Genomic DNA, 18,898 nt, shown 5'->3' with positions numbered 1-18,898 from the left:
CACACAGTAACTGTATCACAGTGACCAGTCACACAGTAACTGTATCACAGCGACCAGTCACACAGTAACTGTATCACAGTGACCAGTCACACAGTAACTGTATCACAGTGACCAGTCACACAGTCACTGTATCACAGCGACTAGTCACACAGTAACTATATCACCTTGACCAGTCACACAGTACCTGCATCACAGCGTCCAGTCACACAGTAACTGTATCACAGCGACCAGTCACACAGTAACTGTATCACAGCGACCAGTCACTCAGTAACTGTATCACCCTGACCAGTCACACAGTAACTGTATCACAGCGACCAGTCACACAGTAACTGTATCACAGCGACCAGTCACACAGTAACTGCATCACAACGACCAGTCACACAGTAACTGTATCGCCCTGACCAGTCACACAGTAATTGTATCACAGCGACCAGTCACACAGTAACTGTATCACAGTGATCAATCACACAGTAACTGTATCACCCTGACCTGTCACACAGTAACTGTATCACAGCGATCAGTCACACAGTAACTGCATCACCCTGACCAGTCACACAGTAACTGTATCACCCTGACCAGTCACACAGTAACTGTATCACAGCGACCAGTCACACAGTAACTGTATCACAGTGACCAGTCACACAGTAACTGTATCACCCTGACCAGTCACACAGTAACTGCATCACCCTGACCAGTCACACAGTAACTGTATCACAGCGACCAGTCACAAAGTCACCGTATCACCCAGAACAGTCGCACAGTAACTGTGTCACAGCGACCAGTCACAAAGTAACTGTATCACACAGCGATCAGTCACACAGTAACTGCATCACCCTGACCAGTCACACAGTAACTGTATCACCCTGACCAGTCACACAGTAACTGTATCACAGCGATCAATCACACAGTAACTGTATCACAGTGACCAGTCACACAGTAACTGTATCACAGTGACCAGTCACACAGTAACTGCATCACCCTGACCAGTCACACAGTAACGGCATCACCCTGACCAGTCACACAGTAACTGTATCACAGCGAACAATCACACAGTAACTGTATCACAGTGACCAGTCACACAGTAACTGTATCACAGTGACCAGTCACACAGTAACTGTCTCACAGTGACCAGTCACACAGTAACTGTATCACAGTGACCAGTCACACAGTAACTGTATCACCCTGACCAGTCACACAGCAACTGTATCACAGCGACCAGTCACACAGTAACTGCATCACAGTGACCAGTCACACAGTCACTGTATCACCCTGGCCAGTCACACAGTCACTGTATCACCCTGACCAGTCACACAGTAACTGTATCACAGCGATCAGTCACACAGTAACTGTATCACCCTGACCAGTCACACAGTAACTGTATCACAGCGACCAGTCACAGAGTAACTGTATCACAGTGACCAGTCACACAGTAACTGTATCACAGCGATCAGTCACACAGTAACTGTATCACCCTGACCAGTCACACAGTAACTGTATCACAGTGACCAGTCACACAGTAACTGTATCACAGCGACCAGTCACACAGTAACTGTATCACAGCGACCAGTCACACAGTCACTGTATCACCCTGACCAGTCACACAGTAATTGTATCACAGTGACCAGTCGCACAGTAACTGTATCACAGCGACCAGTCACACAGTAACTGTATCACAACGAACAATCACACAGTAACAGTGTCACAGCGACTAGTCACATAGTAACTGAATCACAGAGACCAGTCACATAGTAACTGAATCACAGTGACCAGTCCCACAGTAACTGTATCATAGCGAACAATCACACAGTAACTGAATCACAGCGACCAGTCACACAGTAACTGTATCACAGCGAACAATCACACAGTAACAATATCACAGCGACCAGTCACACAGTAACTGTATCACAGCGACCAGTCACACAGTAACTGTATCACAGTGACCAGTCACACAGTAACTATCTCACAGTGACCAGTCACACAGTAACTGCATCACCCTGACCAGTCACACAGTAACTGTATCACCCTGACCAGTCACACAGTAACTGTATCACAGCGACCAGTCACACAGTAACTGTATCACAGTGACCAGTCACACAGTAACTGTATCACCCTGACCAGTCACACAGTAACTGCATCACCCTGACCAGTCACACAGTAACTGTATCACAGCGACCAGTCACAAAGTCACCGTATCACCCAGAACAGTCGCACAGTAACTGTGTCACAGCGACCAGTCACAAAGTAACTGTATCACACAGCGATCAGTCACACAGTAAACTGCATCACCCTGACCAGTCACACAGTAACTGTATCACCCTGACCAGTCACACAGTAACTGTATCACAGCGAACAATCACACAGTAACTGTATCACAGTGACCAGTCACACAGTCACTGTATCACAGTGACCAGTCACACAGTAACTGTATCACAGTGACCAGTCACACAGTCACTGTATCACCCTGACCAGTCACACAGTAACTGCATCACAGTGACCGGTCACACAGTAACTGTACCAGAACAACCAGTCACACAGTAACTGTATCATCCTGACCAGTCACACAGTCACTGTATCACCCTGACCAGTCACACAGTCACTGTATCACCCTGACCAGTCACACAGTAACTGTATCACAGTGACCAGTCACACAGTCACTGTATCACCCTGACCAGTCACACAGTAACTGCATCACAGTGACCGGTCACACAGTAACTGTACCAGAACAACCAGTCACACAGTAACTGTATCACAGCGACCAGTCACACAGTAACTGTTTCACAGTGACCAGTCACACAGTCACTGTATCACCCTGACCAGTCACACAGTCACTGCATCACCCTGACCAGTCACACAGTAACTGTATCAGAACAACCAGTCACACAGTAACTGTATCACAGCGACCAGTCACACAGTAACTGTATCACAGCGACCAGTCACACAGTAACTGTATCACAGCGACCAGTCACACAGTAACTGTATCACAGCGACCAGTCACACAGTAACTGTATCACAGCGACCAGTCACACAGTAACTGTATCACAGTGACCAGTCACACAGTAACTGTATCACAGTGACCAGTCACACAGTCACTATATCACAGCGACTAGTCACACAGTAACTATATCACCTTGACCAGTCACACAGTACCTGCATCACAGCGTCCAGTCACACAGTAACTGTATCACAGCGACCAGTCACACAGTAACTGTATCACAGCGATCAGTCACACAGTAACTGTATCACCCTGACCAGTCACACAGTAACTGTATCACAGCGAACAATCACACAGTAACTGTATCACAGTGACCAGTCACACAGTAACTGTATCACAGTGACCAGTCACACAGTAACTGCATCACCCTGACCAGTCACACAGTAACGGCATCACCCTGACCAGTCACACAGTAACTGTATCACAGCGAACAATCACACAGTAACTGTATCACAGTGACCAGTCACACAGTAACTGTATCACAGTGACCAGTCACACAGTAACTGTCTCACAGTGACCAGTCACACAGTAACTGTATCACAGCGAACAATCACACAGTAACTGTATCACAGTGACCAGTCACACAGTAACTGTATCACAGCGACCAGTCACACAGTAACTGTATCACAGTGACCAGTCACACAGTAACTGTATCACCCTGACCAGTCACACAGCAACTGTATCACAGCGACCAGTCACACAGTAACTGCATCACAGTGACCAGTCACACAGTCACTGTATCACCCTGACCAGTCACACAGTCACTGTATCACCCTGACCAGTCACACAGTAACTGTATCACAGCGATCAGTCACACAGTAACTGTATCACCCTGACCAGTCACACAGTAACTGTATCACAGTGACCAGTCACACAGTAACTGTATCACAGCGACCAGTCACACAGTAACTGTATCACAGCGACCAGTCACACAGTCACTGTATCACAGCGACCAGTCACACAGTAATTGTATCACAGTGACCAGTCGCACAGTAACTGTATCACAGCGACCAGTCACACAGTAACTGTATCACAGTGACCAGTCACACAGTAACTATCTCACAGTGACCAGTCACACAGTAACTGCATCACCCTGACCAGTCACACAGTAACTGTATCACCCTGACCAGTCACACAGTAACTGTATCACAGCGACCAGTCACACAGTAACTGTATCACAGCGACCAGTCACACAGTAACTGTATCACAGCGACCAGTCACACAGTAACTGTATCACAGCGACCAGTCACACAGTCACTGTATCACAGCGACCAGTCACACAGTAACTGTATCACAGCGACCAGTCACACAGTCACTGTATCACAGCGACCAGTCACACAGTAATTGTATCACAGTGACCAGTCGCACAGTAACTGTATCACAGCGACCAGTCACACAGTAACTGTATCACAGTGACCAGTCACACAGTAACTATCTCACAGTGACCAGTCACACAGTAACTGCATCACCCTGACCAGTCACACAGTAACTGTATCACCCTGACCAGTCACACAGTAACTGTATCACAGTGACCAGTCACACAGTAACTGCATCACCCTGACCAGTCACACAGTAACGGCATCACCCTGACCAGTCACACAGTAACTGTATCACAGCGAACAATCACACAGTAACTGTATCACAGTGACCAGTCACACAGTAACTGTATCACAGTGACCAGTCACACAGTAACTGTCTCACAGTGACCAGTCACACAGTAACTGTATCACAGCGAACAATCACACAGTAACTGTATCACAGTGACCAGTCACACAGTAACTGTATCACAGCGACCAGTCACACAGTAACTGTATCACAGTGATCAGTCACACAGTAACTGTATCACCCTGACCAGTCACACAGCAACTGTATCACAGCGACCAGTCACACAGTAACTGCATCACAGTGACCAGTCACACAGTCACTGTATCACCCTGGCCAGTCACACAGTCACTGTATCACCCTGACCAGTCACACAGTAACTGTATCACAGCGATCAGTCACACAGTAACTGTATCACCCTGACCAGTCACACAGTAACTGTATCAGAGTGACCAGTCACACAGTAACTGTATCACAGCGACCAGTCACACAGTAACTGTATCACAGCGACCAGTCACACAGTCACTGTATCACCCTGACCAGTCACACAGTAATTGTATCACAGTGACCAGTCACACAGTAACTGTATCACAACGAACAATCACACAGTAACAGTGTCACAGCGACTAGTCACATAGTAACTGAATCACAGCGACCAGTCACATAGTAACTGAATCACAGTGACCAGTCCCACAGTAACTGTATCATAGCGAACAATCACACAGTAACTGAATCACAGCGACCAGTCACACAGTAACTGTATCACAGCGAACAATCACACAGTAACAATATCACAGCGACCAGTCACACAGTAACTGTATCACAGCGACCAGTCACACAGTAACTGTATCACAGTGACCAGTCACACAGTAACTATCTCACAGTGACCAGTCACACAGTAACTGCATCACCCTGACCAGTCACACAGTAACTGTATCACCCTGACCAGTCACACAGTAACTGTATCACAGCGACCAGTCACACAGTAACTGTATCACAGTGACCAGTCACACAGTAACTGTATCACCCTGACCAGTCACACAGTAACTGCATCACCCTGACCAGTCACACAGTAACTGTATCACAGCGACCAGTCACAAAGTCACCGTATCACCCAGAACAGTCGCACAGTAACTGTGTCACAGCGACCAGTCACAAAGTAACTGTATCACACAGCGATCAGTCACACAGTAAACTGCATCACCCTGACCAGTCACACAGTAACTGTATCACCCTGACCAGTCATACAGTAACTGTATCACAGATACCAGTCACACAGTAACTGTATCACAGCGACCAGTCACACAGTCACTGTATCACCCTGACCAGTCACACAGTAACTGTATCACAGCGACCAGTCACACAGTAACTGTATCACCCTGACCAGTCACACAGCAACTGTATCACAGCGACCAGTCACACAGTAACTGCATCACAGTGACCAGTCACACAGTCACTGTATCACCCTGACCAGTCACACAGTCACTGTATCACCCTGACCAGTCACACAGTAACTGTATCACAGCGATCAGTCACACAGTAACTGTATCACCCTGACCAGTCACACAGTAACTGTATCACAGCGACCAGTCACAGAGTAACTGTATCACAGTGACCAGTCACACAGTAACTGTATCACAGCGATCAGTCACACAGTAACTGTATCACCCTGACCAGTCACACAGTAACTGTATCACAGTGACCAGTCACACAGTAACTGTATCACCCTGACCAGTCACACAGCAACTGTATCACAGCGACCAGTCACACAGTAACTGCATCACAGTGACCAGTCACACAGTCACTGTATCACCCTGACCAGTCACACAGTCACTGTATCACCCTGACCAGTCACACAGTAACTGTATCACAGCGATCAGTCACACAGTAACTGTATCACCCTGACCAGTCACACAGTAACTGTATCACAGCGACCAGTCACAGAGTAACTGTATCACAGTGACCAGTCACACAGTAACTGTATCACAGCGATCAGTCACACAGTAACTGTATCACCCTGACCAGTCACACAGTAACTGTATCACAGTGACCAGTCACACAGTAACTGTATCACAGCGACCAGTCACACAGTAACTGTATCACAGTGACCAGTCACACAGTAACTGTATCACAGTGACCAGTCACACAGTCACTGTATCACAGCGACTAGTCACACAGTAACTATATCACCTTGACCAGTCACACAGTACCTGCATCACAGCGTCCAGTCACACAGTAACTGTATCACAGCGACCAGTCACACAGTAACTGTATCACAGCGACCAGTCACTCAGTAACTGTATCACCCTGACCAGTCACACAGTAACTGTATCACAGCGACCAGTCACACAGTAACTGCATCACAGTGACCAGTCACACAGTCACTGTATCACCCTGGCCAGTCACACAGTCACTGTATCACCCTGACCAGTCACACAGTAACTGCATCACAACGACCAGTCACACAGTAACTGTATCGCCCTGACCAGTCACACAGTAATTGTATCACAGCGACCAGTCACACAGTAACTGTATCACAGTGATCAATCACACAGTAACTGTATCACCCTGACCTGTCACACAGTAACTGTATCACAGCGATCAGTCACACAGTAACTGCATCACCCTGACCAGTCACACAGTAACTGTATCACCCTGACCAGTCACACAGTAACTGTATCACAGCGACCAGTCACACAGTAACTGTATCACAGTGACCAGTCACACAGTAACTGTATCACCCTGACCAGTCACACAGTAACTGCATCACCCTGACCAGTCACACAGTAACTGTATCACAGCGACCAGTCACAAAGTCACCGTATCACCCAGAACAGTCGCACAGTAACTGTGTCACAGCGACCAGTCACAAAGTAACTGTATCACACAGCGATCAGTCACACAGTAACTGCATCACCCTGACCAGTCACACAGTAACTGTATCACCCTGACCAGTCACACAGTAACTGTATCACAGCGAACAATCACACAGTAACTGTATCACAGTGACCAGTCACACAGTAACTGTATCACAGTGACCAGTCACACAGTAACTGCATCACCCTGACCAGTCACACAGTAACGGCATCACCCTGACCAGTCACACAGTAACTGTATCACAGCGAACAATCACACAGTAACTGTATCACAGTGACCAGTCACACAGTAACTGTATCACAGTGACCAGTCACACAGTAACTGTCTCACAGTGACCAGTCACACAGTAACTGTATCACAGTGACCAGTCACACAGTAACTGTATCACCCTGACCAGTCACACAGCAACTGTATCACAGCGACCAGTCACACAGTAACTGCATCACAGTGACCAGTCACACAGTCACTGTATCACCCTGGCCAGTCACACAGTCACTGTATCACCCTGACCAGTCACACAGTAACTGTATCACAGCGATCAGTCACACAGTAACTGTATCACCCTGACCAGTCACACAGTAACTGTATCACAGCGACCAGTCACAGAGTAACTGTATCACAGTGACCAGTCACACAGTAACTGTATCACAGCGATCAGTCACACAGTAACTGTATCACCCTGACCAGTCACACAGTAACTGTATCACAGTGACCAGTCACACAGTAACTGTATCACAGCGACCAGTCACACAGTAACTGTATCACAGCGACCAGTCACACAGTCACTGTATCACCCTGACCAGTCACACAGTAATTGTATCACAGTGACCAGTCGCACAGTAACTGTATCACAGCGACCAGTCACACAGTAACTGTATCACAACGAACAATCACACAGTAACAGTGTCACAGCGACTAGTCACATAGTAACTGAATCACAGAGACCAGTCACATAGTAACTGAATCACAGTGACCAGTCCCACAGTAACTGTATCATAGCGAACAATCACACAGTAACTGAATCACAGCGACCAGTCACACAGTAACTGTATCACAGCGAACAATCACACAGTAACAATATCACAGCGACCAGTCACACAGTAACTGTATCACAGCGACCAGTCACACAGTAACTGTATCACAGTGACCAGTCACACAGTAACTATCTCACAGTGACCAGTCACACAGTAACTGCATCACCCTGACCAGTCACACAGTAACTGTATCACCCTGACCAGTCACACAGTAACTGTATCACAGCGACCAGTCACACAGTAACTGTATCACAGTGACCAGTCACACAGTAACTGTATCACCCTGACCAGTCACACAGTAACTGCATCACCCTGACCAGTCACACAGTAACTGTATCACAGCGACCAGTCACAAAGTCACCGTATCACCCAGAACAGTCGCACAGTAACTGTGTCACAGCGACCAGTCACAAAGTAACTGTATCACACAGCGATCAGTCACACAGTAAACTGCATCACCCTGACCAGTCACACAGTAACTGTATCACCCTGACCAGTCACACAGTAACTGTATCACAGCGAACAATCACACAGTAACTGTATCACAGTGACCAGTCACACAGTCACTGTATCACAGTGACCAGTCACACAGTAACTGTATCACAGTGACCAGTCACACAGTCACTGTATCACCCTGACCAGTCACACAGTAACTGCATCACAGTGACCGGTCACACAGTAACTGTACCAGAACAACCAGTCACACAGTAACTGTATCATCCTGACCAGTCACACAGTCACTGTATCACCCTGACCAGTCACACAGTCACTGTATCACCCTGACCAGTCACACAGTAACTGTGTCACAGTGACCAGTCACACAGTCACTGTATCACCCTGACCAGTCACACAGTAACTGCATCACAGTGACCGGTCACACAGTAACTGTACCAGAACAACCAGTCACACAGTAACTGTATCACAGCGACCAGTCACACAGTAACTGTTTCACAGTGACCAGTCACACAGTCACTGTATCACCCTGACCAGTCACACAGTCACTGCATCACCCTGACCAGTCACACAGTAACTGTATCAGAACAACCAGTCACACAGTAACTGTATCACAGCGACCAGTCACACAGTAACTGTATCACAGCGACCAGTCACACAGTAACTGTATCACAGCGACCAGTCACACAGTAACTGTATCACAGCGACCAGTCACACAGTAACTGTATCACAGCGACCAGTCACACAGTAACTGTATCACAGTGACCAGTCACACAGTAACTGTATCACAGTGACCAGTCACACAGTCACTATATCACAGCGACTAGTCACACAGTAACTATATCACCTTGACCAGTCACACAGTACCTGCATCACAGCGTCCAGTCACACAGTAACTGTATCACAGCGACCAGTCACACAGTAACTGTATCACAGCGATCAGTCACACAGTAACTGTATCACCCTGACCAGTCACACAGTAACTGTATCACAGCGAACAATCACACAGTAACTGTATCACAGTGACCAGTCACACAGTAACTGTATCACAGTGACCAGTCACACAGTAACTGCATCACCCTGACCAGTCACACAGTAACGGCATCACCCTGACCAGTCACACAGTAACTGTATCACAGCGAACAATCACACAGTAACTGTATCACAGTGACCAGTCACACAGTAACTGTATCACAGTGACCAGTCACACAGTAACTGTCTCACAGTGACCAGTCACACAGTAACTGTATCACAGCGAACAATCACACAGTAACTGTATCACAGTGACCAGTCACACAGTAACTGTATCACAGCGACCAGTCACACAGTAACTGTATCACAGTGACCAGTCACACAGTAACTGTATCACCCTGACCAGTCACACAGCAACTGTATCACAGCGACCAGTCACACAGTAACTGCATCACAGTGACCAGTCACACAGTCACTGTATCACCCTGACCAGTCACACAGTCACTGTATCACCCTGACCAGTCACACAGTAACTGTATCACAGCGATCAGTCACACAGTAACTGTATCACCCTGACCAGTCACACAGTAACTGTATCACAGTGACCAGTCACACAGTAACTGTATCACAGCGACCAGTCACACAGTAACTGTATCACAGCGACCAGTCACACAGTCACTGTATCACAGCGACCAGTCACACAGTAATTGTATCACAGTGACCAGTCGCACAGTAACTGTATCACAGCGACCAGTCACACAGTAACTGTATCACAGTGACCAGTCACACAGTAACTATCTCACAGTGACCAGTCACACAGTAACTGCATCACCCTGACCAGTCACACAGTAACTGTATCACCCTGACCAGTCACACAGTAACTGTATCACAGCGACCAGTCACACAGTAACTGTATCACAGCGACCAGTCACACAGTAACTGTATCACAGCGACCAGTCACACAGTAACTGTATCACAGCGACCAGTCACACAGTCACTGTATCACAGCGACCAGTCACACAGTAACTGTATCACAGCGACCAGTCACACAGTCACTGTATCACAGCGACCAGTCACACAGTAATTGTATCACAGTGACCAGTCGCACAGTAACTGTATCACAGCGACCAGTCACACAGTAACTGTATCACAGTGACCAGTCACACAGTAACTATCTCACAGTGACCAGTCACACAGTAACTGCATCACCCTGACCAGTCACACAGTAACTGTATCACCCTGACCAGTCACACAGTAACTGTATCACAGCGACCAGTCACACTGTAACTGTATCACCCTGACCAGTCACACAGTAACTGTATCACAGCGACCAGTCACACAGTAACTGTATCACAGTGACCAGTCACACAGTAACTGTATCACCCTGACCAGTCACACAGTAACTGTATCACCCTGACCAGTCACACAGTAACTGTATCACCCTGACCAGTCACACAGTAACTGTATCACAGGGACCAGTCACAAAGTCACCGTATCACCCAGAACAGTCGCACAGTAACTGTGTCACAGCGACCAGTCACAAAGTAACTGTATCACCCTGACCAGTCACACAGTAACTGTATCACCCTGACCAGTCACACAGTAACTGTATCACAGCGAACAATCACACAGTAACTGTATCACAGTGACCAGTCACACAGTAACTGCATCACCCTGACCAGTCACACAGTAACTGTATCACAGCGAACAATCACACAGTAACTGTATCACAGTGACCAGTCACACAGTAACTGTATCACAGTGACCAGTCACACAGTAACTGTCTCACAGTGACCAGTCACACAGTAACTGTATCACAGCGAACAATCACACAGTAACTGTATCACAGTGACCAGTCACACAGTAACTGTATCACAGCGACCAGTCACACAGTAACTGTATCACAGTGACCAGTCACACAGTAACTGTATCACAGTGACCAGTCACACAGTAACTGTATCACCCTGACCAGTCAGACAGTAACTGTATCACAGCGACCAGTCACACAGTAACTGTATCACAGCGACCAGTCACACAGTAACTGCGTCACAGCGACCAGTCACACAGTAACTGTATCACAGTGACCAGTCACACAGTAACTGTATCACAGTGACCAGTCACACAGTAACTGTCTCACAGTGACCAGTCACACAGTAACTGCATCACAGTGACCAGTCACACAGTAACTGTATCACCCTGACCAGTCACACAGTAAATGCATCACCCTGACCAGTCACACAGTAACTGTATCACAGCGACCAGTCACACAGTAACTGTATCACAGTGACCAGTCACACAGTAACTGTATCACCCTGACCAGTCACACAGTAACTGCATCACCCTGACCAGTCACACAGTAACTGTATCACAGCGACCAGTCACAAAGTCACCGTATCACCCAGAATAGTCGCACAGTAACTGTGTCACAGCGACCAGTCACAAAGTAACTGTATCACACAGCGATCAGTCAGACAGTAACTGTATCATAAGAACATAAGAACTAGGAGCAGGAATCGGCCATCTGGCCCCTCGAGCCTGCTCCACCATTCAATAAGATCATGGCTGACCTTTTTGTGGACTCAGTTCCACTGAACTGCCCGCTCACCATAACCCTTAATTCCTATTCAAAAATTTATCTATCCTTGCCTTAAAAACATTCAATGAGGTAGCCTCAACTGCCTCACTGGGCAGGGAATTCCACAGATTCACAACCCTTTGTGTGAAGAAGTTCCTCCTCAACTCAGTCCTAAATCTGTTTCCCCTTATTTTGAGGCTATGCCCCCTAGTTCTAGCTTCACCCGCCGGTGGAAACAACTTCCCTGCTTCTATCTTATCTATTCCCTTCATAATTTTATATGTTTCTCTAAGATCTCCCCTCATTCTTCTGAATTCCCATGAGTGTAGCCCCAGTCTATTCAGTCTCTCCTCAAGCCAACCCTCTCAACTCCGGAATCAACCTAGTGAATATCCTCTGCACCCCCTCCAGTGCCAGTATATCCTTTCTCAAGTAAGGAGGCCAAAACTGTGCACAGTACTCCAGGTGTGGCCTCACCAGCATCTTATACAGCTGCAACATAATCTCAGTTTTTAAACTCCATCCCTCTTGCAATGAAGGACAAAATTCCATTTGCCTTCTTAATTACCTGCTGCACCTGCAAAACAACATTTTGTGATTCATGTACAAGGACACCCAGAACCCTCTGCACAGCAGCATGCTGCAATTTTTTACCATTTAAATAATAATCCATTTTGCTGTTATTCCTACCAAAATTGATGACCTCACATTTACCAACATTGTATTCCATCTGCCAGACCCTCGCCCACTCACTTAGATTATCTATATCCCTTTGCAGTCTTTCAGCCTCCTCTGCACACTTTGCTCTTCCACCCATCTTTGTGTCATCTGCGAATTTTGACACACTACACTTAGTCCCCAGCTCCAAATCATCTATGGAAATCGTAAACAATTGCGGTCCCAAGACTGATCCCTGAGGCACACCACTAGTCACTGATCGCCAACCAGAAAAACACCCACTTACCCCCACTCTTTGCTTTCTGTTAGTTAACCAATCCTCTATCCATGCTAATACATTACCCGTAACACTGTGCACCTTTATCTTATGTAGCAATCTTTGGTGCGGCACCTTGTCAAATGCCTTCTGGAAATCCAGATACACCACATCCACAGGTTCCCCATTGTCCACTGCACATGTAATGTTCTCAAAGACTTCCACCAAATTAGTCAAACATGACTTTCCCTTCATGAACCCATGCTGCGTCTTCCCAATGGGACAATTTATGTCCCGATCTCTCGCTATTTCTTCCTTGATGATAGATTCACTCTTGATGATAGTATCACTCTGAAGAGTCGCACAGCAACTGTATCACCCTTAACAGTCGCACAGTAACTGTACCACCTTTAACAGTCGCCCAGTAACTGTAACACCCTTAACAGTCACACAGTAACTGTATCAAAGAACAAAGAACAAAGAACAATACAGCACAGGAACAGGCCCTTCGGCCCTCCAAGCCCGTGCCGCTCCCTGGTCCAAACTAGACCATTCTTTTGTATCCCTCCATTCCCACTCCGTTCATATGTCTATCTAGATAAGTCTTAAACGTTCCCAGTGTGTCCTCCTCCACCACCTTGCCTGGCAGCGCATTCCAGGCCCCCACCACCCTCGGTGTAAAATATGTCCGCCTGATATCTGTGTTAAACCTCACCCCCCCCCTCACCTTGAACCTATGACCCCTCGTGAACGTCACCACCGACCTGGGGAAAAGCTTCCCACCGTTCAGCCTATCTATGCCCTTCATAATTTTATACACCTCTATTAGGTCACCCCTCATCCTCCGTCTTTCCAGGGAGAACAACCCCAGTTTACCCAATCTCTCCTCATAACTAAGCCCCTCCATACCAGGCAACATCCTGGTAAACCTTCTCTGTACTCTCTCCAAAGCCTCCACGTCTTTCTGGTAGTGTGGTGACCAGAACTGGACGCAGTATTCCAAATGCGGCCGAACCAACGTTCTATACATCTGCAACATCAGACCCCAACTTTTATACTCTATGCCCCGTCCTATAAAGGCAAGCATGCCATATGCCTTCTTCACCACCTTCTCCACCTGTGACGTCACCTTCAAGGATCTGTGGACTTGCACACCCAGGTCCCTCTGCGTATCTACACCCTTTATGGTTCTGCCATTTATCGTATAGCTCCTCCCTACATTATTTCTACCAAAATGCATCACTTCGCATTTATCAGGATTAAACTCCATCTGCCATTTCTTTGCCCAAATTTCCAGCCTATCTATATCCTTCTGTAGCCTCTGACAATGTTCCTCACTATCTGCAAGTCCTGCCAATTTTGTGTCGTCCACAAACTTACTGATCACCCCAGTTACACCTTCTTCCAGATGGTTTATATAAATCACAAACAGCAGAGGTCCCAATACAGAGCCCTGCGGAACACCACTAGTCACAGGCCTCCAGCCGGAAAAAGACCCTTCCACTACCACCCTCTGTCTTCTGTGACCAAGCCAGTTCTCCACCCATCTAGCCACCTCCCCCTTTATCCCATGAGATCCAACCTTTTTCACCAGCCTACCATGAGGGACTTTGTCAAACACTTTACTAAAGTCCATACAGACGACATCCACGGCCCTTCCCTCGTCAACCATTCTAGTCACTTCTTCAAAAAACTCCACCAGGTTCGTGAGGCATGACCTCCCTCTCACAAAACCATGCTGACTATCGTTAATGAGTTTATTCCTTTCTAAATGCGCATACATCCTATCTCTAAGAATCTTCTCCAACAACTTCCCCACTACGGACGTCAAGCTCACCGGCCTATAATTACCCGGGTTATCCTTCCTGCCCTTCTTAAATAATGGGACCACATTAGCTATCCTCCAATCCTCTGGGACCTCACCTGTGTCCAGTGACGAGACAAAGATTTGCGTCAGAGGCCCAACGATTTCATCTCTCGTCTCCCTGAGCAGCCCTGGATAGATTCCATCAGGTCCTGGGGATTTGTCAGTCTTTAAATTCTCTAACAAACCGAACACTTCCTCCCTTGTAATGGAGATTTTCTCCAACGGTTCAACACTCCCCTCCAAGACACTCCCAGTCAACACATCCCTCTCCTTTATGAATACCGACACAAAGTATTCATTTAGGATCTCCCCTACTTCTTTGGGCTCCAAGCATAATTCCCCACTTTTGTCCCTGAGAGGTCCGATTTTTTCCCTGACAACCCTTTTGTTCCTAACGTATGAATAGAATGCCTTGGGATTCTCCTTAATCCTGTCTGCCAAGGACATTTCGTGACCCTTTTTGCCCTTCTAATTCCCCGTTTGAGTTCTTTCCTACTTTCTTTGTACTCCTCCAGAGCTCCAGTTTTTAGCTGCCTGGACTTAACATACGCCTCTCTTTTCTTTTTGACCAGTCCCTCAATTTCCCTGGTTATCCACGGTTCTCGAATCCTACCCTTCCTATCCTTCTTTTTTACAGGTACATGCCTGTCCTGTAGCCCTAACAACTGTTCCTTAAAAGACTCCCACATGCCAGATGTGGATTTACCCTCAAACAGCCTCTCCCAAACAACAGCTGCCAATTTCTGCCTAATCCCACTAAATTTAGCCTTCCCCCAATCCAACACCTTACCCTTGGGACACTACTCATCCTTTTCCATCACTATCCTAAAGCTAACAGAATTGTGGTCACTATTTGCCACATGTTCCCCTATCGAAACTTTGAAGACCTGACCGGGCTCATTCCCCAGTACTAGGTCCAGTATAGCCCCCTCTCTAGTCGGGCTATCTACATATTGTTCCAAAGAACCCTCCTGTACGCATTTTACAAATTCCTCCCCATTCAGAGTCCCAGCTCTCAGCGATTTCCAGTCTATACCAGGGAAATTGAAGTCTCCCACTACAACAACCCTATTTTTCCTGCACCTATCCAGTATCTCCTGACATGTCTGTTCTTCCACTTCCCTTGGGCTGTTGGGGGGCCTGTAGTATACCCCCATCATGCGCCCTTCCTGTTTCTAAGCTCCACCCAGAGTGACTCGTTACACGACCCCTCTGAATTGTCCTCCCTCTACACCACTGTAATATGCTCTCCAACTAATACTGCTACTCGCCCACCTCTTTTGGTCCCTCCTCTGTCTCGCCTAAAACACTTGTACCCCGGAATATTCAGCTGCCAGTCCTGTCCCTCTTTCAACCAAGAATGCAACCACATCCAAATTCCTCGTGAGCATTAAGGCCCTAAGTTCGTCTGTCTTACCTGCTACGCTCCTTGCATTGAAGTATAAGCACTCCAGACCTCCAGGCCCAGTGAGGTCATCCTCCCCCAGAGTACTCTTCTTCTTTGCCAGCCTTGTCCCAGCCCCAAGCTCGGCCCCAGCCTCTACACTTGTAGACCTAATATTTTGATCCCCACCCCCCTGCCATACTAGTTTAAACCCCCCCGAACTGCACTGGCAAAACTCCCAGCCAGGATATTCGTGCCCTTCCAACTTAGTTGTTACCCGTCCTTCTTGTACAGGTGCCATCCTCTCCTGAAAACTTCCCATTGATCTAGGAAAATGAAGCCCTCCCTCCTGGACCAGTCCTTTAGCCAAGCATTCAATTGTACTAACTCCCTATTCTTAGCCTCACTGGCACGAGGCATTGGCAGCAGCCCAGAGATGGCCACCCTGGAGGCCCTACTTTTTAGTCTATTTCCCAACTCCCTGAATTGCTCTCGTAGGATCCCCCTGCTCTTCCTATCTACGTCATTTGCACCAATGTGTACAATGACATCCATTTCTTTATCTTCCCCTTTTAAGATGCCTCATATCCGCTTGGAGACATCCATTACCCCAGCACCAGGTCGGCAGACTACCATCCTGGAGTCCCGTTCGCACCCACAGAATCGCCTGTCCATGCCTCTGACCGAAGCATCCCCCACCACTATTGCTCTCCTAACCCCTCTCTTTCCTTTCCGGGTCACAGAGCCTGACTCTGTGCCAGTGACCTGGTCACTGTGGCATACTCCTGTATCACCCTGACCCAATCACACAGTAACTGTGTCACACCGGCAAGCCACACAGTAACTGTATCACAGCGACCAGTCACACAGTTACTGTATCACAGCAACCAGTCACACAGTTACTGTATCACAGCAACCAGTCACACAGTTACTGTATCACAGCGACGGGCCACACAGTAACTGTATCACAGCGACCAGTCACACAGTAACAGTATCACAGCGACCAGTCACACAGTAACTGTACCACTGCGTCCAGTCACACAGTAACTGTATCACACTGACCAGTCACACAGTAACTGCATCACAGCAACTAGTCACACAGTAACTGTATCACCCTGATCAGTCAGACTGTAACTGTATCACCCTGACCAGTCACACAGTAACTGTATCACAGCGACCAGTCACACAGTAACTGTATCACAGCGACCAGTCACACTGTAACTGTATCACCCTGATCAGTCACACAGTAACTGCATCACAGCAACTAGTCACACAGTAACTGTATCACCCTGACCAGTCACACTGTAACTGTATCACCCTGATCAGTCACACAGTAACTGCATCACAGCAACTAGTCACACAGTAACTGTATCACCCTGACCAGTCACACTGTAACTGTATCACCCTGACCAGTCACACAGTAACTGTATCACAGCGACCAGTCACACAGTAACTGTATCACAGCGACCAGTCGCACAGTAACTGTATCACAGTGACCAGTCACACAGTAACTGTATCACAGTGACCAGTCACACAGTAACTGTATCACAGTGAACAGTCACACAGTAACTGTATCACAGTGACCAGTCACACAGTAACTGTATCACAGTGACCAGTCACACAGTAACTGTATCACAGTGACCAGTCACGCAGTAACTGTAACACAGCAACCAGTCACACAGTAACTGTTTCACAGCGACCAGTCACACAGTAACTGTATCACAGCGACCAGTCACATATTAAATGTATCACAGCGACCAGTCACATATTAACTGTATCACAGCGACCAGTCACATATTAACTGTATCACAGTGACCAGTCACACCGCAACTGTATCACTCTGACCAGTCACACAGTAACTGCATCACAGCGACCAGTCACACTGTAACTGTATCACCCTGATCATTCACACTGTAACTGTATCACAGCGACCAGTCACACTGTAACTGTATCACCCTGATCAGTCACACAGTAACTGCATCACAGCAACTAGTCACACAGTAACTGTATCACCCTGACCAGTCACACAGTAACTGTATCACAGCGACCAGTCACACAGTAACTGTATCACAGCGACCAGTCGCACAGTAACTGTATCACAGTGACCAGTCACACAGTAACTGTTTCACAGCGACCAGCCACACAGTAACTGTATCACAGCGACCAGTCACATATTAACTGTATCACAGCGACCAGTCACATATTAAC

General features: G+C 47.4%; 1 protein-coding gene across 5 annotated transcripts in view; it reads right to left on the bottom strand.

The window, feature by feature from the left end:
* LOC144485980 (nuclear GTPase SLIP-GC-like) overlaps positions 1 to 18,898 on the bottom strand; it is a 228,496-nt gene that overhangs the window by 112,783 nt on the left and 96,815 nt on the right. The gene's annotated exons all lie outside the window — the stretch shown is intronic.

Source organism: Mustelus asterias, unplaced genomic scaffold (genome assembly GCF_964213995.1).
Source record: "Mustelus asterias unplaced genomic scaffold, sMusAst1.hap1.1 HAP1_SCAFFOLD_259, whole genome shotgun sequence".
NCBI classification, from domain to species: Eukaryota; Metazoa; Chordata; class Chondrichthyes; order Carcharhiniformes; family Triakidae; genus Mustelus; species Mustelus asterias.
The sequence above is the reverse complement of the archived record's forward strand: the minus strand, read 5'-3'. Positions and strand labels throughout refer to the sequence as shown.